Consider the following 25,512-nt stretch of genomic DNA (forward strand, 5'->3'; position numbering starts at 1 on the left):
ACAGCCTTAGCACTTCTCCCTCCTCCTCCCCCTCCCCCTCCCTCTTCCTCTTTCTCTCTGCTCCTTCCTCTCCCTCTCTCTGCCCCTCCCTCCCTAGCCCTCCTTCCTCCCCTCCCCCTTCTCATGTTTCAGTTATCCCCCCACACACTTTCTCTTCCCTAAGAAATGTGCACAAACACAAGACCTTCATCCTACTACCTACCATGTTTCTTCTAGAATTCCTTCCATGATGCCTTGCCCCTATAAAGATATCTGACAGAAGCCACCAAATAAAGAAAAGATCTGTTTTGGCTCACCATTTCAGAACATCTCAGTTCATCATGGTGAGGAAAGCCCACTAACAGGGCCTGCCCAGTCTGTGGCAGTGGAAACTGTGTCAGGTGACTTTTCTTATCGTTGCTAATCAGAAGGCAGAGGCAGCATACTGTAAGGAGAAGCCTTCAGAGGTCAGCACCCAGTGACCTATTTCTGCCAGCCAGGCCCCCCTCCTAAGCTTGTAGCCTCCCAGAAGAGCACCACCAAACAACCACAAATCAAGTTTTCAGATAGCTGAGCTGTGAGGTGAATGAGGGGTATTGGGTATTCAAATTGTTAACACCCTCTATAACATGTAATCACCATTTGGTGTAGTTTATAATTTTGTTTGCTTATTTGTTTATGCGTTAATTGCCTGGTGCCTCGAAGAGCGCCCTCCCCCAAGGAGGTGCTTAGTAAGTATTTGCCTAATCAATCATGGAATGAAGGTCACCTGCCGCCATTGTCACGAGTAACCGTCATGACAGGGCTACGGTTTTCTCCTCACCATATGTCCCTTTCTGGAAAGACTTGATACGTCAAGCTTCGTGTACCTTCCGTGTGAAGTAGAAGTGTGTCACTGAGCCGCTGAGCGGGCTTCTTGGCTCCCAGTGTGTCGAGCAGCCTCGCGTTCGGGTTTGCGTTGGGCTCTGTGTCTTTTTTTAGTCCGGCTGCTCACTCTTCGCAGCCCTCCAGCTTAAACTCTTGAGTAACTCTGGACGTTGGAGTTTTCTGAGAACTTGAGAACTAGATGAATGAGATTGCCAATAGCATGCCTTCTGTGCCTGGCATCTAATTCTGGCACTTGCTTTAGCAAGCACCATTGCATAATTATAGCCATTGGCTACAAAAGGTGACCACGTAGCCTGCAATGGGGAATTGGAAGCTGTCCTAGTTAGCATTAACTGTCACCTTGAAGCAGCCTAGAATCACTTAAAAGGGCTCAATTAAGTGATTTGGTCTGTGGGCATTTCTGTGAGGAATATTCTTCATCGTTCATTCATAGAGGAGGGCCCAGCCCACTGTGGGCAGTACTATTCCCTGGGCAAGTGGTTCTGGTCTGGAAGCTAAGTGAGCTGTGAAGCGAGCCAACAAACAGCATTCCTAGTTGGTTTCTGCTTCAGTGCCTGCCCTGACTTCCCTCAGTGATGAACTAAGGCCTGGAAGTGTAAGTCGTATAAATTCCTTCCTCTTTTAAGTCAGTTGTACTCAGCGTTTTATCATAGCACCAGAAAGCAAACTAAAACAGAGACCCAACCAGAAAGCTATTCTAGAGATGTGAGGACAGGCTACGTACGTTTCTAGATTTTTTTTTTTTTATGTTCTATTAGTTCTTGTTTATTTTTAAGGAGATATGCAGTTTTGTTTGTCTTCTTGTTATTCCAAACTTTATGCTTTGGTCTACACCAAGTGTGACTTTCTTAGAGGAAGTTAATATGAGGCTGTCATTTCTGGCCTTTTTGTACCAAGCCCTTGGTTTTTTATTATAGTTTCCAAGCCTGTATCCCATGTTTTGCAGTGTTTTCTTTACTGAAAACTTTATATTTATTAAATAGACGAACTTAATTTGTTGTTCTACTTCTACCTAATTAAATACTTATGAACTACGAGGTTTATCAGGACTTCTGTTAAGTATGGAATGGTTGAAAAGCAACTCATATGGCTGCCATAATTCTAAAATAAAAGCCAGGGTATTTACAGATTTAGCCTCATCAGACCAAAGATTATTTTATGAATTTAACTCGAGGCTCACACATTGCAACCACCATTGGGGCAGTGTCCCCAGCTATTCCCTGATATATTTAAGAATCCTAAAAGAATTCTTTAGCAGACCTTCCGTGCTCATATAGAGGGGCTTGATGCTTTATTCTTTTGAGATAGTCTAGTTGTGTGGCCCAGTCTGACTCTGCTACTCACGAATAGACCAAGATGACTTTGAACTTGCGGCAGCCTTCCTGCCCCAACCTCCCCAGTGCTGGGATTCCAGGTGTGTGCCACCACACCTGTCTTGCTAGTGATAGTGAACGTGTTTGTGCATCCGGAGTCAGGACACGGGTTTTCACTCCTTGCACGAAGGCAGCTGGAAGAGGAAGTGGAACACCCTGGGTCTGTGACTGCTCGCGACTCTTCTGGAATAGGATTGCAGTGACAACTTGCCTGTGTCTAGGCCTGCTGCAGCATCTCTCTGGCTTGGGAAGAGCTGTGAGGGGAAGGATGATCTCAGAGGGGAGTGGCTCATGTTGAGAGAACAGATACCAGACCTTCTAGAACTCTCCCTGTACAGATGACCCCATTCTCCACTTCCCGGAAGTCCTGGGTGTCTCCTCCTCTGATTCACGCCCTCTTTGACTGACACTGATGCCAGGATCACCCGCTTGAGTGACCTGAATGAGGCCAAAAGGTGTTAGTATTCCCAGGAACCCTAGGAGACTGGAACAGAAAGGAGAGTGGAGGCAGAAGCTAGCTTCTCTACTCTGAATTCGAGGACAGCATTGTAAAGTTAAGCCAGCTGAGGAGGCGTGAGTTTTCTCTGCTGTTTGTGGCTGGAGTGACTGATCTGAGAGTAAAAGGCTTGCTTGATGCTGCTCTAGAATGAGTGTTGTCTGGCAGAGACAGAGCTAAAGCTGTGCCTCCCATCACGGGGATATTGATGGCAGCACTCATCATATTCATTGATCTCTACTGTGAGGATAAATTATCCACAAGTCCCTAAAACCTTGACATTAAAACTTGCCTTTAATCCTAGCACTTGAGAGGCAGAGGCAGACAGAACTCTGTGAGTTCAAGGCCAGCCTGGTCTACATAATGGGACCCAGTACAGCCATGGCTACACAGTAAGACCCTGCCTCAAAATAAATAAATAAATATAAGTAAATAAAATAAATAAAGTCATTAATAACTTCACATTGAAGTTATTTTGTTTAAATGATGCAAATTTCAATATATGGGTATAAGTGGAATGTTTTATTAAAGGTACTATCAACTTTGTCTCTCTCCCCCTTTTTATTCTGGAAATAAAATCATTTAAAATTGTATTATGTGGTCATGTTATGTTTCTGATCTAAAGTAAGGTTTCTGGGGACCAGAGAGATGGATCCATGGATGAGAACATGGACCACTATTACAGAGGATCCAGACCTTATTCCCAGTATCCACACCAGGCTGCTCACAACTACATGTAACTCCAGGTCCAGGAGAGCAAGTGCTCTGGTCTCACTGGCATACACACCCCCAAACATGCATGCATACCTGCATTTTAAAAAATAAAAAGAAATCTTCAGGAAATGCCAGGTTCTTAAGGTGCCTCGGTGGGTGACAGAGCTTTCTACCCAACCTGAAGCCCTGAGTCTGATCTTTAGAACCCACAGCGAAATGGGAGCTCTCACTCCACACAGACCTGGGAGTGCCACATGCGTGCTGGGGCAGATACCTTCCCACATCAGAAACAGAAAGAATAAATGAGTGTTATAAATTGGAAGCTCTAGGTATCGAAGAGGCTGGGCCTCTCCCTCTTTCTTTTACAAACGATCAAGGTGAGATCAGAGAATTTAACAGTCAATTTGGTCAAAACCGAGTAGTGAGCCAGAAGGCCCAGGTGCATTTTCTTGAAATTTTGCTTTTCATGAATTGAAGTCCATGAAACTGTTGCTTTGGTGCAAGCGAGAGGGCCACAGCTTATGTTCCAGTTTGTGTCAAAGCGCTGTCGATTCTGACTTATGTCATGGCTGGCAGTGTAACTCAGTGGTAGAGTGTGCTCAGCGTGCACAAAGCTCTGGATTCCGTTCTCAGCTTGAGGGGGGGTGCGGGGGGGGAGTATCATTTTTAATCCAACCAAAAATATCATCCGGTGCAAAGAAAGAGCACCTGGTGAGTTCTCCTGTGTGACTTCTCGAATGCATTTCTTCTTCCTCCTTGCTCTTGGGGGTGGAGCCTTAATTGCTGGAGAAAAGTGCACTAAGAAAACATTACACGCCTGCTTTCTACACAGCAGCCCCTCTCTCTTAGACAAACACTCCTAAGAGACTAAAGCTGGCTGGAATTAAATTGCCCCCGAGTCCTCACCCAGTTCATTTGTTATCTTTTCCACGGGGCAGAGGACCTCGAAGTCTGTGCCTATCGTGGGGCTGTACTAACACTCCAACATCCACACAAAATGTTCTCAAATGGATTGTTTCAAAAGATCTTGCTCTCCTAAGACTTGAGCGTGGATAGTAATCAAAACGTTTTTGAGGAGGGAGGATCTTTTATTTCACCTCCTTTGTGTAACCAAAGCTTAGCAATCCAGCCCCCGCCCCCCCCCAAAAAAAAACCCCACCACCTATAAAAAGTGATGTAGGAAGCACGGTGTTGTCATGGTGCACTTGAGAAGCTGCAAATGTGTCCTTGTTATTTCGTGGTCCCCTTTGCTCTGAGCTGTCCTGTCTCCCGGGACAGCATCATGTGGACTTGTGAGGATTATGACTGTATATGGCAGGTCAAGAATGTAATCGCTCTACAACGTTCATGCTCTCCCACTTTAGCCCCTCTGATTTCATTTTGGTGAACTCTTTCAAGTCTTTCCACTGGTTTTTCATCAGATTTATTTATTTGTGTTTTATGTGTACGATGGTTTGTGTTTATGTGCCTGCATGTGTATCTGTGTACCTTGTGTATGCAGTGTTCTCGGGGGTCCAAAAGTGGTTCTCATTGTAGCCGGTGTTAGAAATCTTAAAGCCTAACCTGGAACTGCCCGCCTGCCCAAGATACCAGCCCTTGGACCCTCCTACACTTGGCTTGACTCTTGCGTTTGAGTCTCTTTTCTCAGAGCCTCGCTTTCTTCCTTGCTAGCTTGTCCTCTTGATTCAATGGAGGAAACCTACCAATAGCTTTCTGAGAAGTGGGAAGAGAGCACATTTTTTGACTCTTGTATATGGTCTCCCCATTGATTGGTAATAGGGTTCAGACAGGACCTTGTTTTTCTCACAAATGTGAAGGTATTGCTCCATCGTGTGACCATATTTATAACCTTAAGTCTTTGTGTGAATTAATTTCTTGGTTGCTGGTTTGTCCTATGTGAACATTCAGTCCCCAAGTTCTACAGGGTCAGGATAGTGTGCCCTAATCTGGAATGCCCCTTTTAACTTGGAGATTCATTTCCTTCCATCCTAGGATATTTATTGCTATTTCATGTATGTGCCTCCCCCGCCCAATGGTTATTATTAGAAGGTTGCTTGGTGCTATTATTTTCTTATCTTTGCTCTTCAGTTTTTAACCTGTGTATTTGGTTTTTGCTGTTGTTGTTTTGGTTGGTTGGTTGGTGTTTCAAGACAGAGTTTATTTGTGTAACCTTGACTGTCCTAGAACTGGTTCTGTAGACCAGGTTAGCCTTGAACTCACAGAGATCCACCTACCTCTGCCTCCCAAGTGCTAGGGATAGAGGGATGTGTCACTACCACTGCCCAACTAGCCTGCGTTTTTTAAATTCCTGTTTGGGAGACTCGCTATCCCTTTCCTTCTAACACTTCCACTGAGTTTTATTTTGGAGGATTTTGTTTGTCTTTGTCATTGATTTGTGTGTGTGTGTGTGTGTGTGTGTGTGTTTATACACATTAACATGCATGCATGATCACATATTTGTGGACACACATTTGTAAGTGCCTGTGTGTTTGTACGTATGAGTGGAGAGCAGAGTTGGATATCAACATGTCCCTTTGATTGCTCTCCTCTTTATATACTGAGGCAGGTCTCTAACTGAACCCAGAGCTGACAGAATCACCTACTCTACCTAGCCAGCTTGTCACAGAACCCCTTTGTTATGGTTCAGTTTTTGTTCTTGTCCTCAAACACTGTGACCAAAAGCAGCTTGGGGAGGAACAGGCTTGTTTGGTTAATACTTCCATGTCCCCAGTCCATCTCTAGGGAAATAAAGTCGGGAGCTCACAACAGGAAGCCGGAGGCAGGAATTGAAACAGAAATCTTAGAGACATGCAGCCTACTGGCTTGCTCCCCATGGCTCCCTAAATTTGCTTTATCATATAATCCAGGACTGGGCCCTCTCCAGAAATCATTAATCAAGAAAACGTCCTAGAGGCTGGTCTACAGACCAACCTGATAGAGGCGTTTTCTCAGTTGAAGGTCTTTCTTCCTAGCTTAAGTGAAGTTGACAAAGAGCTAACCAGCACATCCCGTCTCTGCCCCAAGGTGCTGGGATCACAGGCAGTCTGCCATGACTGTTCATTTTCTGTGTGGGTGCTGGAACTCTGAACTCTGGCTCCTATTTTAGTACAGCAAGCTCTTTATCAGCGGAAGCATCTCCCCAACCTTTGTTGATATTTTCAATTGAGACATTTTTAATAATAATTCTTTGAGAACTTTATATGAAGTATCTTGCTCATATTCACTTCCTATTCCTCTCAGATTAATCAATTCAATCCTAAATCATTGTTTATAACATGTGTTGACACTGTTGTCCCCATGGACCTTTCTTGCCCACTGGTTCACAGCTGGGTGTCACCGTCAGTGACCCTTCCCACTCCACGGCAGCCAACGCAGTACCTGCTATTACTATGAAAGCTTGCCTTGAGGAACCTCAGAGCTTAGTACCAGCCTGATTTCTCTGTCTTTGACCAAATTCCATGCTGTCTTTAGCACTAGGGTCTTACCATCAGCATGTGGTGGGTGACTAAGAGCAGTGGGAATAGCCTGTATTGTTTTGGGAGTCTCTCGCGTACCCCCAGCCAACAACTGGAGGGAGTGTCCCACAGCATAGCCAGCACTGGGCCTTTTACTTGGCAATCTATAGCTTCTGGGGAAAGCATTATCCCCCATGCTGGATGACCTCAAAATTAAACTTCTTTTAGTGTAAAACTGCAATGAATCCTGTAAAACAGTAGATTCCTATATGGCATTTTTAACATCCACAGTGTTAGTTATCCCTCACTCTGCCCTCTCCTTCATCACCTTCTACCCCTCTCCCCACACAAATCTCTCTTCTCTTGTTGGTATTTTTGAAACCAGGTTAAACCGTGTAGCGCAGACTGGCCTTGACCATGCATCCTCCTTCCTCAACTCCCAGGAGCTGGAGTTCAGGACACATACACCTCTAGTTTGGCTTTTGTTTACTCTCTACTCTGTTTTAACTCAATACCTGGTGCTCTGTGTCCCTCTATCCCCATTTCAAGTTAACAGAGCCGCAGGCCCTAATTGAAAATCCTGGTCATCTTTGGGCTACCCCTGGAGAAGATGACCCACATGTGCATGTTATTGGGACACCATTAAGTAAATGCCAGCAGATTTGGAGCTTGACTATGCAGATTCCCCAAAGGTGGCTGTGTACGTCTGTTGACTTCCTCGAGGAGCAGCGGGAAAACAGAGACAGGAGGTCATCACACGTGTGTTCTTTTGGTCTCCGTCTGTAAAGTCCCAGTGAACCCCACCCAGTGATTCTCCTGTCAGCTCCGTCTGGTTCTGCTAGGATCAGAGCACATGCTGTAACTGCCATGATAGGGAAGGAACCCAGACTCCAGGTGTTCCAGATGTGACTGGTGCCACCAAACCCCCGTCCCCTTAAGATCTTGCCATGTGAACCTGCAGTTACCTCTCTGCTGTCATGACTGGACAGTTAGCATTCCTCTTTCTTGGATCTGTTGCATAGACCACCACTAACTGACTGGTCTGCCTCCATTGACTGGTCTGCCTCCATGTTTCTGGTTTGTTCCCTTTCTTCTTCTCCACAGGCCTGGTTGTTATTTCTTGTGTTGTCTTTGTCTTTGTGGGTTTACGTCTCCTCAAAAGTCTCTTTTCTGTTATTTTACAGGAGTTTGGGAAAGAGAAGAAAGCTAAAATTAACTTGGTCCCCTGATGAATTCTGACAGTCTCTCTGCCGTAGGGAGAGCGCCCAAAATGCACGTGTTCTTACATATATCAAAGTAGAACTTCTGAGGCAGGGACTCTTCCTCCACTGAAATTACTATCATTATTGATGAAGAGCATTGATGGTGGCTTTCCTTAGATATTTAACTCCTGCCACTTATTACATAGAATTCTTATAAGCTGTGGCTTAAGGGGCAGGTCCTTGTCACTTTGTTGGTAACCTTGGTTAAAAGAGGTCAGTGGAAAACTCAGAATTAAACCCAGCTAGGTATTCACTTTTACACTAAATTCCTATATTTCAATGAAGCATTCTTCTGTGAGTTATTAATAAAGTACTTAGCGTATATAGAGCATTCAAAGCTGAGATAGCACATATCCACCCCCACCCCCAAATACCCCCAAACACTGTGATTATAGAAGTGTGCCACCACACCCACAGTGACATGACAAATCTACCTCATGATCTTGAAAACAAATCCTGTGTTCCATGTCAGCCATACTCGGTCACAGTCTCTTGGGTGAGTTCCAATATTGAGACAAAATAGAGCTTCAGTTTTTTAGGAAATAGGTAAGCAAGGTGTTTGGGCAGCCTCAGGGATCGGGCATCACTGATAGAATTTAATGTGCTGAAGTTGGTGTAGGAAAGTGGTACAGTTAATAAAGCAAAGGAGGAAAACATGTGAGCAAAACCTAAAGTCAGAGTATTTGGACACAGCAAGGAAATAAAGCAATACTATGTATACATACACATATATAAATATACATATACATGCATGTGTGTATATATACATACATATACTCGTGTATATGCATATGTACATACATATATGCATATGTATCTATACTACACACATGCGTGAGTGTGCACGCGTATACACACACACACACACACACACACAATGTATAAAACCTGGAAACCAAGGCCCTGGTGGCCCAGCCCAGAGCAGTTGGCGGTACACTGCCTCTTTCTTTGAGATGTTTTCCCTCCTGTTTAATCAGCTCCCACCTGGTGAGAAGAAAATGCACAAGAGGCTCCCGTGGGTGGGTGCGCACTCCTGGTCTCCCACTGCCAGGCACACGAGTGTTAGCCCTCCCCACTCAGTGATGAGTGACGCTGAAGCTAATGCCTGTCTCAGAGTCGGGTCTCCTCTGCTAATGGTGCTCGATTCTCATCTGTCTGCTGTGAAACCAAACTGAGCTGCTGAGGGAAGGGAAGGGGGCTGGTGGAGCATCAACTTTTATTTGTATGTAAGTGACTTAGAAGGCTCTCAAAGGCGAACTTAAGTCATGATTAACAGCAGCTTTTTGTTTAAGTCGGTGTTGGGACAGTGTTTTGATACAGATCATGTCTGGGAGCTGAAGGGAGGGGTGGGAGACGCACACTGCAGAATGGCCAGGTTTATGCCTCTGAACATTTACATTTTTAAAAGTAGCTGGTGCGGTGCCACAAACATGGAATCCCCACACGTAGGAAGTAGGGGCAGAAGGATCAGGAATTGAAGGCCAGCTTTGGTTAGAGTGTTGATGGGCACCCTGGGCTACGCAAGTGCCATTCTTCAAAACACAGAAGCAAATTCTCACACTTTCTCCAAGTGTGGTGGCATACAACTATAACCCGAGCATTTGAGAGGATGAAATAGGATCTTGAGTTTGAGGTCACCTTGCTGGTTCACAAGGCAAATTGAAGGCCACCATCTAAAGGAGAAAAGGTGGGGAAGGACAGACTGAGAGACGAAAACAGGGTGGAGAAGCTGATGTCTGGGTCCAAGAAGTTCATCTTTATCATTTTTTTTAAGTTTTAGTTCAAATTCGGTCTATATTGTAGGGATAGTGGATAATGATACACTTGGTAATAAACACTCAGTGGGGACCAGGTGCCAGGTCCTGTCCTGGGCACCTGACACCTGATAATTCATTTAGCTATCACAGCTCTCCATTGGGAAGGATCTGGTATAATTAATCTCCAGATGCAAGGCACAGTCACTGAGGCACAGATATCTGTCTTGCTCACTTATACATTTATCGAACTTGGAACACTGCCTATTAGGTCACTATAGGGTCTGGGCTTGGAACACGTCATGGTCCAGGCAGAGGAGGACCAGGCATGGGATCTTAGACATCGAGTAACTTTATTAGGGGGCTCTTTGAGGTGAGTTTCAAGAACTGATATTAACCCTACAAATGGACGGTGCTATTATTGTCTTTAGCTAGGATTCGACCCAGGTCAGAACCTAGCAAAATGGTTTCTGTCTCTTGAATATCGCTTATCCCAATTGCTTAGAAGCAGAAGTGGTTCAGAGTTTGAGGGGTTTTCCCAGATTTTTTTTTTAAATATTTGCATATATACAATAAAACATCATGGAGAACAGACACAAGTAGAAACACAAACTCCGCCTCATGTATTCTATACAATGCCTAATTGCCATTTTATACTTTATGGAAGTTCCCGGCATCGGGACTTCAACGGTCACCTGAGGTCAGCTGCGGAATTGCCTGTCTGTGGCCTCATGTCAGCTCTACCTTTGTTAAATATCCCCCAAAAGAAGCTCAGAGAAGGACAGTTTTATTTGGCTCCCATGTTGAGGGGATACAGGTCATCATGGCGGGGGGCGGGTATAGCAGCAAGAGCCTGAGACAGTTTAGCTCACTTTCTCGTCACTGTTCAGTCTGATAATGCTGCTGCCCACATTGAGGGTTGGTCATTCTGCTCTTCTGGAAGTAACCCCACCGAGACCCTCAGAGGTGTGTCTCCTATGTGCTTTTAAGCCCTGTCACGTTGACAACTGCTACAAGACTTGCAAACTCTGTAGATGTAGGGAACATTTTGAGTCGTAGAGTGTGTGGAATTGGGACTTTTGGAGCAGGCATGCTTATCCTGCCTTCGTTTGCTCACTTTTGTCGCTGAGGATGCTCTGAAGCAGGACCAAGGATGAGGACTGAGTCTCTTCCCTGTTACCTGGTGTAGTCCTGTGCTATGTCCACGCCCCAGGCCTGGCCAACAGAGAAAGCCAGGAAGGGTGGAATAGGAGAAAATAGCACAGGGTGGTATGGACAGCGGGGAGATACATCCGCCTACTCCACTTCTCTGCCTCCCACTTTTCCTTTCTCCCTTTCCCCTTCTTCAAAAAGAAGTGGAAGCTGAGCTCATCCCAGAGAAATCTAAAATAACTGTCATGAGAAAACGGCCCCTCTGGAAAACGCCTTGTTCTCCCGCTGTTTGTAAATGTGAACCGCTCAGCAACTGGGCAGCTGCGAGGGTATAAATATAGCCTCAGCCCTGACGCCGGCTGAATCCTACTTTCTTAGAAGCTCGCTGGGAACCCACGGAAGTCAGGGAGCGAGCAGTAAAGCTCAGTCAATCCGTCAACCTCCTCTCTCTCTCTCTGTTTCTCTCTCCATCCTGGCCCTTAGTGTGGGTGTGAGGATAGAAGTAGCTCTGAGAGTGTGCTGGAAATAGCCCTTGGCACTGGATGCTGGTTAAGCTCAAAGACATCGAAGATGCTTCCTATATAGCTGCCCCCTGCCTGACCCTTAGACCTGGGCTATTTTGGCCATTCTGTGATCTCAAGAGCACGCTCTCAACCCAGCTGCTTGGGCACAAGCAGGTTTTCCAGCCTGAGCTCTGTCCGGGCACTTGGCGCCTCTCCGCTACCTCTGCACTCAGATATCTTATTCTGACTTGACTCAGCTGTCTAGAGCCCGGGGTTTAAAAATAGCTCTTGGTGCTTGCTGCAGAATGAAGGGACAGAGAGATAGCCTGGGCACAGGGAGGTCAACACTTGGGGCCCCTCTCTTCATACCTGTAGGCTTCGTTGGACTGGAGTTTTTAGTTTCTTCAAGTTGACTTCTAGACCGTTGGCCAATCACGAGGCTGCACGAGAAAGAAGAGATCTCTTAATATTTGTGGGTATTGGGTATTGATATTGTTTGGAGTCTACGCTATGGCAGAAGAGAGTCATTATTTTCCTTGGTGGTTCTCAGAAACAAACGGTACCTAGTTACCTTTCGGTGTAGACAGCAGAGTCGTTTAGTGTTATATTTATTTGCTTTCTCTTTCCTGTTTGGTGGTAAATGCTTGAAGAAGAGAGCCATGTACTTTCATTGTGTCTACCCACAAAACTTCAATAAATCATTTTACACAACTTAATGTGCTGCATGACCATTGAACTGACCACAATAACATTCGTTTAAGGCCCATGGCATTCCATTAGCAGATGGTGTGAATACTACATTGTTCACATCGTTCATTGTGTAGAGGTGGTGTCCAGCAGCAGTCTAAGAGAACTGTGTGTGTGTGTGTGTGTGTGTATGTGTGTGTGTGTGTGTGTGTGTGTGTTATGGTTTCTGTAGAACTAACTGAGCTACCTCTATCTATTTTAAAACATTTTTCTGAGGTTGTTTTTATTTTTTTCAAACTGATCCTCTTAGCATATTCATAAACATAAAGCAGGATCAGCAGGATCTGTTATTCAGCTCATCAGAATACATTGAAATTGCTACATTTAAGCCTGTATTCATTAGGGAAGACCTCGAAGGTCAAGGGCTAGGTTCTATCTGTGCCCTGGTGGTGGCATTGCCTCAGTGCAGTGTGAACCATCTTGGCCCCAGTCCCCATCCTTGGAACTGAGGCTCAGGTAGCGGGAGCACTCTAGCTGCCTTTTGCCCTGGTGATGAAGCGTGGTAAAAAGGACACTCTCCGAGGCAATTGGGGCAAAGAAGCCCAGGTAAACATCTGCTCCAGCACACTGAACTAAGGTTTGATAACACACCCCTCCTAATCATCTCTAGCTATCGATGGCATGGGCCAGACCCACTCTTACTCCCGAGAACAAAGAGAACCACCCCTAGTCTACAAAGGTATATACAGTGGAGTCAGCCACTTCACAGCGTTGTCTAAGTCAGAGCAGGGAAAATGTGAGTGTCAAACGGTGCTGGGTTAGGCACAGAGTAAGAGCTAAGTAAATGCTGGTTGAGAAGGAAACGGCCCCTGACTCTCGAAGCTGAGCAAAGTCACACCCTGCATTTGATCTCTGTGGCCAGAGCAAGTTCATTCCCTCGCCTGAAGATGCTCACATTACCCTGGCTACATTCTTTTATGTTTTTTTTTCCCCAAAACTGAAATGCAGTTTCACAGAGATGACAGGCAGCACCCTGGCCTCCAGTTCAGCCACCTGAGAGAAGGTGGGGGATGAGACCAGAAGGTGGTCCACGGTTATAATGCACTACCTCCCCCCACACACAGCAGAAAGGAGAGAGGTGTCCCGTTTCTGACCTTCTGGTCCTCGGCTACTGTTAATGTTCACCTGCTATGTGTGAATTCTTATCTCAGGGTTAAGTTCTTACTACCTCTACCCTTTCACCCAGCCCTCCTGGCCAGCCGCAGCTCATAGCTGGGTCGTGCTGCTCACACTTAGAAGGTGGGGAAACAGTCTGGGCTCAGTAGGGCTACAATGATTTATCTGGTGTCTGCATCAGACTATTAAGTGGCTGACTGAGGATCTGAAGCCAAAACCTTCTGATTCCCAACCAAGGAAGGTATGAATCAAACCATGGAAAGACACACACACACACACACACACACACACACACACACACGCCACCACCACCACACCGTCATTATGTCTACAGACCCTGAAGACAACTATCATCTCTCATGGGGCAGTCTACCACATCATTCACTGCTTTATCCAGGGCTCACCCACAACAGTCAAGGATGCACCAAGGCTGTGTATTGCCAGCTTTGGCATCTGCAAATTTTCTTTCATTTTCATAAACTGAGAAAGTGTCAAGGAGTAATTCCATGATAGAGCTTTACCCACTGCCTTGGGGGGCGGGGGGCGAGTTGAGACAGAGCTTCCCTAGATATCCCTGGCTGCCTTCACACTTGCTAAGTGGGCTAGGTAAGCCCAGTGGGAAAGGTTGTCAGGCCATAGGGGCAGACAATCAAGCATCTCACTATGGCTGGAGTTCAGACATGGCCATGAATTGAAGACGGAGCTTTAGTTTCTGTCGGCCTTACCGGCTGTGACTGGATTACAAGAGTGCTCTGATACTAGCTCATTTTATATGATCTGTTTGTGGATTTGATGATAGAAAGAAAAGAAAACCCCTTGCTTTTTATTACCATACATGGACAAAATTCTGAGGTTGTCCTTCCAGGCTTTCCTTACCCACTAGCTATTATTTGGCATGCACAGTCCTTTGTCCTAGGATTGCAAAGACAAAAAAAATTGTTCCTGCCCTCAAGGGACTTGTTCTCCCCTGGGGAAGACAGATTGGTAACCCCTAAATTAGAACGCAAAGCATTTGGGTGAGATTTTATTATGTCTGTGGCCCACCCGTAGGAGAGAAGCGACTGATTTGAAAAAGGAGGCAGGTATCTGAGGAAAGTAGAAGTACAGGTGGTCTGAGGACAGCAAAGAGAAGGGAGGGTATGCGCTTCATTTGCAACCCTCACAGGGAGCGGATACATGGAGCTGAGGAAAGTGAAGCTATAAGAAAAGCCTAAGTGAGAGGGCAGCCATGAGAAGAGCTTTTAAAGGAAGGATTGTAAACAGCAGTAGAGGGGAGGAATAGGGCCCGGCACTCAGTTTGGTGGTGGTGGTGTTTATAGTGGTAGTGGTGGTTGGTAGTGATGGTGGTAGTGGTAGTGGTGGTAGTGGTAGTGGTGGTAGTGTTGATGGTGGTGGTGGTATTTTTTCTTCTTTTTATTCAGTTCCATCTACTGTAATTCTAGATTAGAGAGAAGCTACCAGAATGTAAAGTGTTCATGCCCCTTGGGCAGCTCTTGCCTCTTCAAGAAAGGGTACGTGGTGCCTCGAGGCAGAGATCTAAACACTAACTCCCAAAGACACATTATATCCTGGCATCATATGTTTTAAAAAAAAATGGGAAAACTTTAAAATCTCAGTCATTTCAAGCCATATTTATAAAATCCAGCCTTTATGCAAGTATCTCTAAATGCTTTGAAATGGGCCTCTTAAAATAAATCTGCATACCTTCATTCTGTACCGCAAATAAAGTTTAAATGTTGCCTTCCCGAGCTGTGGCATTTACGTTCTTACGCTTGTCAGATCTCTGGAGTCCATTTTGCTAGTATTTGTTTTTCTTCGAGATAGGAGTTAATTTTGTCACAGTTTCTTCCCCTGACAATAACTGCAACTTTTTCCCCCCCTGAGGTAGCTTTCCCTCCAACCGTTTCTTGTTGTTCTTACCCAAGACTCAGTATCTGCCAAAACAAATGTAAGAGAGTGATAAGTGCTGAGAGGAATGTCTGTTGGACCACAGGAAATTTCCTGTTCAGGAAGAGATCTTGGGAACTTCCTGTGGAGGAGTGCATTATGGGACTTCTGGCTGCCTGCCCTTGACCACAGCTGCAATTAACTAAAGGCACCGGGTGGGGGGGCGGGGGGGGAGAAGAGGAGTCAGCTACCCACAGACCTTTATTCCACGTACCCTGAGGAGAGAATGGGCCAATGTGGGCTCAAAGCAAACCAACTGGCTCCTGTGTAATAAGTCACTCTGTCACTCTGTCTCCTTTGTGGCCTGCCCAGTCTTTTCACAGCATTCCAGATACCGTATCAGGGTTGTGAAAACCAACACTCAAAGTTGTGTTAGCCATGTTTACCCCTCTATGCCCCCCAAACCTGGGTGAGCAAGAAAGAAGCCTTGAACCCCACCAGATTGGAAACCCTTAGCTGGTTTATTGTCTACTAGTGGGCCTTATTCGGGCTTAGAATTCATGATGCTTCCCTCTGACTCCCTATCCCAGGGAAGACATGGAAGAGGAAAAAGAGGACACTTTGGCTCTCTGGCATACCCTCATTCCATTCTGACAACATGAAGGACGTGTTGAGAATTCTAAAGGAAAACTGAAGCACAGTGCTGTTCACAAGCAGGTTTCTGACCCATGATTCATGCCTTCCCTCCTGATCCCTGAGCTGGGCACTTCATCCAAACGCCTTTTCTTTATATCCTTGCCACCTTGTCTCTGGGGATCCATCTTGGAAGCGTCGGCACCCAGGCCTCCACTTGGTGGCACATGACATTTGAACCTTTCTGAGACTTTGGGGATTTCTGGCATTAGGAGGAGGGTTGAGCACGTTAGGGCTGAAAATTAACCACGTTCTGGTCCATGTCTGAATAGCCCGAGCTTCTGTCCTGAGTGCTCTAGATCATCCGTCTCTTATTCCATCTGCATCGTTCTCTGCTGGGATACACATCCCCTGTTCATACCCGTGGGTCATCTCTGAACAGGAACGAATTTCTGCGTTACAGTAATTTGTGTGTTCTTAACACCCATTGGAGGGAACTCCTTAGGACAGAGCTTGTTTGCCTTGTGCTATATGATTAATAAATTCTTGTGAGCTTGGATTGCATTGATTTTTTTTTTTTTAAGGAGGAAAGTGCCAAGGATGTCTTTAACGTGGGTCTTAAAAGGGCCTGGTGCTATTACTATGCTTGTGATACTCACAGTGACTAGGCTCTTCTTTGTTATTAGTGAAGGGGTGTGTGTGTGTGTGTATGCGCGTGCACGCGCACGCTTCCCTTTCAGCAGGTTGCCATGCCACAAGACTGCATCTTTGAGTTTCCATTCTCACGACTGCTTTTCTCTTCAGAGGTTGGATTGTCCTCTTCTCTCTTGCTGGTTCTCTTCTTTTCTGCCACAGATGCTTGGATGCCAGCCTGACTTTGTTACAGTCCTGTAAACAAAAAAAAAAGCCGTGGCATTGCCCTATCTTGAATTCCCCCAAATCCCTATTGGAAACTGTGATTCAATTTTTTTCCTTTTAAATTTTAATTATTTTTAATGTACACATAGAAATTGTTGATATTTATACCTTGTGTGTGTTTAGTGGAATGGCTGCAAGTTAATGAGTCTATTAGCTCACGTTTGTGTGTGGGGAGGACATTTAAAATTCTAAGGGATTTTCATGTATACAACGCATTATAATGAACTGAAGCCGCCATATTGGTGCAAGAGATTTCTTGCTGGCGATCGTGCTCCTGTCTCGCCCCCTACACACACAACCTGTCTCTGGATTTGTTTCTAATAGACTCTTGTTGTGTAGCCCAGGCAGGCCTAGAACTCAAATCATCTTGCCTCTCAGTGCCTTGAGTCGTGAGATTGCAAGCACAGACAGCATTTGGAGCCTTTAACCAGTATCTTCCTTGCCTCCTCTCTCTATCTCTCTGTCTTGCTCTGCTTCTATGACTGTCATGATTTTGGATTCCTTGTGCACGTGAGATCGTGTGATCCGTCTCTTTCTGAGCCTGGCTTATGTCACTTAGCGTAAGGTTCTCCAGGTTTGTCTGTCACATTGTCACATAATTCCAGACATGATGATCTGGGCCCACAGTCCTAGCACCTGGGAGGTGAAGGCAGGAGGACCAGGTGTTTAAAGCCAGTCCCAGCTACATAGAGCATTTGAGACCAGCTTGACCTTTATGAGACTCTATCATAATGAAAGCAAACAAAAAAGGGAGGTGGGAGGCAAAATATTCATGGGGAAATATTTGGAAAAAAATATTTTTACAGCTATTAATTTCCGGATTACTATTTAGTTGAGCCTATCCCCTGGTGTTATAACTGTATCTTAATTTTTTAAACTGAAAACAGAAATACAGTGGAAGCCCACAGTGAGGCCTGGCAGGGGGAGGAGTGTCCTTACTACAGCTCCGTGCAGTCTTGCTTTATGTTTCGGCAGAGGCTGCCAGCATCAGAATGTCAACTATGCACACAGAGAAACATAAATTAACTGACTTTGGAAGGGAACACACTGGACCTCAGATCTCACTTTTTTTTTTTTGAACCCTGACCTTTAGAAGAAAAAGACAATTTTTAAATTAAAACAAAACAAAACAAAACACTGTCTGAGTTAGTCCAATAAGCAGCTCTCCAGCTGTAGCTTACAGGAATTAGGCTTGTGTTTTACATATGAAAAACATGTCCTTTAGTTGGAAAAATGAATTTTTGGCTTTGGCGTTTACATTGTGTTGTTTGAAACAAGGTCTCTCTGTGTTACTCAGGCTTGCCTGGAACACCTAGGGTTAATAGCTGCTCAGACTCTTGAGTGCTGGGGCCGTAGGTGCACACCTGGCCCAGATCTTTTAAAATGTAATCTTGATGTAGTAACCCAAACCTCCCATTTCCTTAGCTTCCTTGTGGGTCATCGTTCAACTGTGCACTGATCAGTGTGGTGTTTTTTCTGGACACTTGGACTTGGAGTGATCCCCCTTGGGGCATTGCTAACTCCCCGTGGAGATAATATGCCACCATGCCAGCATTTGCTTTAATGAAAATGCAGTGATTTAGTCGGGGGGGGGGCTTGCATCATGGGTACCTAAATGTTTACCAGTATTAAGCTAGTGTGGTGACCTGTCTCATCTCATCTTAAAAATTCTGCTTGATGGATGGAAGAAGAGTCAGGCCAGAAAGGGAAGGCTGAGGTCACCAGCAGAGTCTGTACTCTGTACCGGTTGGGCCCCTTCTCTCCACTGTCAGCCTGGCCGGGGGTGAAGCTGCTGGCCCAGAGATGAAAGCGGACATGTGCCAGTGAATAAGCAAGTGTCTGAGGAATCCAAGGCCAAAGGAAGCAAAATACTCCATTGTTCCCCGCATCTCCCCCTTGGCGCCTCCCCCATACCCCCCTCCTCTGCCCACTCTCCTAGGCCAGCTCACAAGTGTCTGTGGGGGCTGGTGGACTCCCCATCATGGGCTTCCTCCCAGGAAATTTCCTGTGGTGGAAACTCTGGGGAAACTTCCTGTTGGGTAGGTTCCTGCCTGCGACTGATAAGGGGAACTGCTTAAAACCCCCGCCAGCCACAGCTGCTGTTAAAGGGTGGCATGGTCTTTCTGTTTCCTCAGTCTGAAGGAACAAGAAAGGGCAAGTAAGCAGAGGCCTCTGAAGTCTCCCCTGGCTAGAATATTCTGGAAGCTGAAAGTTCCACTTGGAATCCGCAAGTTCCTTCAGAGAGTTGGTGCTCATTGAAACATGCACTTTTGAGTATGGGGCTCTACAAACCTTCTAAAAAAAAACCCAGGTCTGAGTGTTTCCATATCATTTCCAAGCCTTCCTCTTAGTCTTCACTGTCATGCATCTTCGAGTTTCAGTGATAGTGTACAGGGAATTTTAATTAGTCCTCGCCAATTACAGATACAGTCGATGATGTGAACAAAGTGGTTCACATGATACCAATGTGTGAATCGTCTGAGGTACGCTCTGTACGACAGTCTTTAGCCTAGCACAGAATTCTCAGTAGGCTTCATGATTCTGCGACCTGGCCTGGACTTGTAGTTGCTTATTGTGTTGTTTGCCAGCCCTTAGGCAAAGATAATTATCCCTAAACCATCCCATAGGGTTAAGCTCAGCTCTGAATATTTCAATATTGGGAACTCTATAGTTACCTTTAGCAGTTCCCGCTGCCTTGCTGTACTGTAAGTTTGGTTCCCTAATTAGCCTGGTTTCTCCCTAATGACCTGTAAGCCCCTTGCTATTTGCCCCACTCTTAATGTATAATAAAGATAATTGACCCTTTGCCCTCTGTCTGATTTCATATAGGCAGTTTCTCAAATGGTATGCTTTATGGCTTCATTTGCTCTAAATCTATTTCTCTCCAAGTGTGGGGTTTTTTTTTTTCCTTCCTGGTTCAGGGTTTAACATACACTTCCTTAAAGTTAATGGAAATTTCTACCAGCCACATTTATCCAAACTTCCACCTTGGTATGGTTTCTTTCCTGGTTATAGAAAAGGAAGATTTTGGCCTCAGAATAAATTATGAATTAAACGTGCATTATGTGGGGGTTGGTTATGTCTGATCGGCACTGCCGACTAAGGAGCCATGAAAGAAATTACAGTGAACCGGGAAGAAAAATGCCGGCTGATAAGGAACCAGCCTGTTCGACTTCTCAAAGACAAAGACCATTATTCATCTTTGTCCATATCCATGGTATCTTAAAATGATTTGGCACATAATCTTGCAACCATGTTTGCTGAGGGAATGAATCTTAATAGTAAAAAAAAAAAAAAAAGACCTGGTTATTAGACATTAGTTCCTTCTAGAACATGTAATAAAACCTGCATCTTATATCTTATTTAAAGAATAAGCTGTCCTCGTGAACTGAGTATTGATCCTCAAACTGGCAAACTGCTGTTGATGTACGTACGTACAAAAGCTAAAGAATAATTTCTGTTTAAAAGAGAGAGAGAGACTTGTCCAAGCTTTACGTACGATTACAAAACAGTGATTTAATTTGGGGCACGCAGAAGAATAGGGGGCCCGTTTAAATGGTTCACAGTATAATTACTTTTGGTTTTAGATCTGATTTTATTTTATAGAAAAAGGTTGACTGGAATATGTTGTAAACACAGAAGACTGTTGTCATAAAGACTCCATTCATCTACATGATAATAGCTATTTCCTAGGCACTCTCACTCTAAAAGAAACTGTAGTGAGGCCCTAGTGTTTATAGACCCAGCCAAGGTACTGTCGTCACTGCCACTATTATCTCATGGTCCTTGTCAAGTCGTATTAAAGTATTTCAGGACCCTGCTATGTGCTGTGATCATTTTTGGAAGTCTGGCCAGTGTAGCAGAAGGACCAGGCATTTAGATGCTTTAAACTAGTGGTTCTCAACCTTCCTAATGCTGAGACCCTTTAACACAGTTCCTCATGTTGTGATGACCCCTCAACCATAAAATTATTTTTGTTGCCACTTCATAACTGTAGTGGTTGAGAGCTGTCTAGATCTGTTTTTGCTATTGATTAGATTCTGGGTTTGCTATGTATGTATGCATGGTATCCATACATGTGTATGTGTGCTCACATGTGTATTGGCACATGTATTTGCATGTGCATGTAACAGCCCCAAGTTGACATTGAATGTCTTTCTCAATTGTTGTTCACAGTGTTCATAGAGACAGCATTTCTTATTGAGTCCAGAACTCACCAGTTCTGCCTAATAACTTGCCTAGGGATCTCTGTCTCTACCTTCCAAGGGTGGGAACAGGAGGCTGTCATGCCAGCCCAGTTTGTATGTGGGTGCTGAGAATCTGAACTCGGGTCTTCATGCACGCATGCTAATTGCTCTATCCACCGAGCCGCCACCGCAGCCTATACTATTAAGTTCTTTTGACATGTATTTATTGAATGGCTACTGTGTGCTGTGAAATGACAGTGAGTAATCTAGGTTTGAAGCCTATCTTTGTGGTATGAGCCAAAGAATGAACACTAGTTATTTCCTACCGAACTACAGACATCTACTGTAAAATGTAAATCAGGTCACGTTATTCTCCTGTTTCTAAACTTCTAACTGGCTTCCATTCTGACCTCTCAGTGTGAACCATACTTATGAGATCTGGGTTCTGTAATTTCTATAACCCTCTGTCTCCATCTCAAATGCGTTTTGTTCTGCTCCTGCCTTTTCAGCCATGCTGGTTGGAACATGCCAGTCACTATATTACTTCTGAACAAGCTAGATGTGTTCCTACAACAGGGCCTTTGCACTTGCTTCCCCAGCTACAAAACTGTCCTGCCAGAGAAGCCCACACCATAATCCTTCACTCTGTATAAAATATCACAATGGGGACTTCCTCAGTAGCTCTTTCCAAGATGCCATCTTCCTTCACTCTCTGACCTATCTGCCCTGCACTATCTTCCTTATTTAGCAGTTTTCAGACTTGATAAGACATTAGTAATGTCTTCATGGTAATCCTTGTGCATCTGTTTGGAATAAGCTCTGTGTGCAGAGATATGCTTTCTACAGGAGGGTCCTAACTATCTCAGGCAAGAAGGTGTACCAGGATCTTTCCTGTAGAGTAGATGAATTTAAGCTCTTTATGGAACAGGACTGTGATTTCTGCCTTGTAGTTATGACCATTAGATAGATCAACTACATCCTTTGTCCACTTAACACTGTCACATTCATTAATGTATTTCAGTCTTCTCAGACGATGACAAGTCACTGTAGCCCCCCACCCCCAGGAGAACTGTGTGTTCAGTGTGTCGGGGTGAGGGGTAATCTTTTCAACCAAGTGAACCGCCTAAAGTAAGAAACAGCCAGGAGGCATTGTTCTGGAATCCGGAATCTAGTAACGGGGGTTCAGTTGTCCACACTTGGGGTAAGGTAGATTGTCATGGAGCATGAAGGACAAGAGTTTAATAAGGTTCTAATTGTGTATAGGACACTTGCAAGCTGACCAAGGGTGGTTGAGTGAGAACTCAGGCAGCAAGGACCACAGCGCAGTTCTGCACTATTTTGTCTCTACCATAGAAGTCATTTATAGCACTATAAGCTCTCATAAAAAAATAATAATAATTTTCCATTCAAGAAGCAGAGACAGGAGGTTTGCCTCAAGTGTGGGGCCAACCTGGTTTATCAAGCAAGTCTGAGCCAGCCAGGTCTCAAAACAAGCTAGGGAGGCATTTGGGGTGTGGCTCAAGGTAGAGCTTGGGCTTCCTCTTCATAGGCTTCTTCCCCAACAGCAGAACACAAAGGAGAGTGTGCTAGAGGAGGCAGGATCCTCTGTTAGGAGCACTTATTGTGACAAGGTCCCAGGGTTAGCTCCCGCAGTACTTGGTGGTTCACAACCGTCGATTACTCTAGCTCTATGGGATCCATTGATCTCTCGGGCCTCTACCAGCACCAGGCATGCACATGGTATACACACATACATGCAAGTAAAACACTCATATACACGCATAATGTAAATCTAAAATAAAATCTTAAGAATGTACACATGGATAGCATGCAGTAACTTATGCAGACAGCTACAAATATGCCAAACGCATAGATGGCATACAGTAAGAGGTAAGTAGCTCTTGCTTCAAAGAACTCTCTCCCTGTTACTGGCACGCTAGCGTAGCATCGCACAAAGCCCTGGGCTCATGGTAAATGCATAAATGACATACAGTGAGTTATTAAAGAGGTAGCTCTTTTCTTTAAGGAACTCCAACACCTTTAGCAGTGTGGTAGCCCAGCATTGCCCTGGGCTCAGCTCTGACAAAGCCCCGTGAACTTGCAAGTAAGTCTCACCTCTCCAGTCATGCGCATGTTTGCTAAAGGAGAGCATCAGAGGACTCAGCTGATGACCACCCATGACTCCAACATGAAGTTAATCAGAGTGATTATCATGGAGGGGTTCTGGAGCTTCTCAAATCCACTGTAAGTTTTCAAGATGTAGACATAATCACAGGCCCCCAGATTTCCAGTTGCCAGATATATTTAGGCTATAAAGTTACCCACCAAAAGGAGTGTGGCTCGGGCCATATTGATGCACTGTAAGGTTATTATATTATTCTTTACAGCTCCGTACAAGCTTGTGATAATAAATTGTAGGGACTGGCACCTGCCTACTTTGTTTAATTGTTTTTGTTTAACTTATTTACCGTGTGCATTTGCCTATCTGTGAGTGTTCACGTCTAGTCACAAATCACAGCTTGCATGGATGTGGGTGTCATAGGACAGCTTGTAGGAAGATGCTTTTCTTTCTGGCCATGCCCTGAGGTCATCAGGTCCTCATCTGCTGAGTTTTTACCTTCAAGAATTTCGAAGAGAATAAATGTACTAGAGAGGTAGTGAATTTTAATAAAGTATTTTAACATTATTAATACACAGGTATATGGTGGTAGAGAGACCTGGGCCAAATGTCTGGAAGCTGAGACCAAGATACAGTAGCCTTCAGTGAATGGTTCTGTGGTCTGGCTTCCAGGTTGGGAACAGAGGCTCTGGGCGGGGACGATTCCATGACAGGTCTCATCAGGCAGCAAGCAGGTGATCTCAGGGCAATGAGGCTGACAACCTGCCCTGAAAACTCAAAACGGAGAGCTCTTTATTTTTATTTCTGGTGCATTCAAAAGATGGAGGAGGAAAAGGAAAAGGACCATCATAATAAAATAATATGTAAAGAGTATCCAAATAACACTGGGGGCCAGCAGCAGCCAGTATTTAAAGCCAGGAAGCCTCACCTAAATGGGTCTATGTAAATCAACCAGCTCACTGAAACACGCACCTGTCTACATCTGCCTGCGTGCATACTCGGTTGGACTGAAATACTCTTATTTCCTTTTGGGGAGAAAATTATATGGGTTTGGCTGGGAACTTAGTTGGCAGAGAGCTTACCTTGTGTGCTACTCATCCTGGGCTCCACTCCCAGTACCACATTAACTGGGTAGGGTGGTCTATAATCCCAACGCTGAAGATGTCCAAGCAAGAGAATTGCCAGCCAAAGGGGTCATCCTTGGCTTGATGGCAGATTTGAGCCCAGTCTGCGATACATACGTCTGTGTGTGTGTGTGTGTGTGTGTGTGTGTGTGTGTGTGTGTGTGTGTGTGAGAGAGAGAGAGAGAGAGAGAGAGAGAGAGAGAGAGAGAGAGAGAGAGATGACATAATTACAGCTATATATAGAAGGGTGGTATCAAATCCTGTTGGTTTGTCCCCCCCCCCCCAAGAATTTTTTTTGGAGGGGAGGGGAGAGGAGTTAATTCTTGAATTTAAGGAGCCAGTTATTTGACCTATTTTTTTTTCCATATCATAATTGACACCTTCTTGTAAAGCAGGGGGAGGATATATTTCTCCCCTGTAGTTCCTTTCCCCAGTCAGCATCTGCAACACATCCACCCACAGGTCAATGGTGGCATCATGAAATGGACACATAGTTTCCTTGAAAATAAATGCCTGCGGGGCATCTCAGGAGTTGGGGCATCTCAGGAGTTTTCAACAGATTAGGGGGAGGAAAGGATGGCAATAAATGTAATTGTTTTCAAACGTTTGGTAACTCAGTAGCACCCAGTTCATTCCCAACTCTTAGCTGGGTGGGATGTGAGAATGGACCCTAGACACTGGTTGCCAGATGAGCGACTTTGGTTTTTACGTACATTTCTTTTTCCCCGTAATTTGAGCCATCACCACCTTGCCCCATCTACTGCCCATTTTCCTCCTGGGATACAATAAGGAGAAAGAAATTCTGACCAAATAGTATAGAAAACAAAGAAGAACTTCAGCAAGGAAGACGGGAGCAGACAGACAGATAACAGTAAAAAGAAAGGAGGCGGTCAGAAAATGGAGACTAGAGAAAAGCCTGGGCAGAGAATCCGGAGGTCTGAGGATTTATCAGTGCCTGAAGGTGAGACACACAGGAACGGGGGAAGGAGAAGGAGAATGTGGGAAGGAACTGAAGAGGATTTGAGAGGGGGGAGATTAGTAAGATGAGAGTCCAGTGCCAGAGTGTTCCACCTGAGCCACACCCGTGGGTCTGATGAGAGTGGAATGCTGGGAGTCATCTAAGGTAATGGCTTATCCCCATCACATGGATACCGTCTAACCTAAGGTGCTTTTCTGTAACCAGCTTCAGCTACAAATGTCTTCTT

At 45.0% G+C, this 25,512-nt stretch overlaps 1 protein-coding gene and 1 long non-coding RNA gene across 6 annotated transcripts in view; one reads left to right on the plus strand and one right to left on the minus strand.

Annotated features, from left to right (window-relative positions):
* Positions 1 to 25,512, plus strand: part of Etv6 (ets variant 6) — a 234,459-nt gene that overhangs the window by 135,351 nt on the left and 73,596 nt on the right. The gene's annotated exons all lie outside the window — the stretch shown is intronic.
* On the minus strand, positions 1,838 to 15,463 carry Gm52920. The gene is made up of 3 exons (XR_003956529.1): positions 15,360 to 15,463; positions 11,946 to 12,016; positions 1,838 to 8,075 (listed from the first exon to the last, which is right to left on the minus strand). It is a non-coding gene; the product is annotated as a predicted gene, 52920 (long non-coding RNA).

The sequence above is a fragment of the Mus musculus genome, chromosome 6 (genome assembly GCF_000001635.26).
Source record: "Mus musculus strain C57BL/6J chromosome 6, GRCm38.p6 C57BL/6J".
Taxonomy (NCBI): domain Eukaryota; kingdom Metazoa; phylum Chordata; class Mammalia; order Rodentia; family Muridae; genus Mus; species Mus musculus.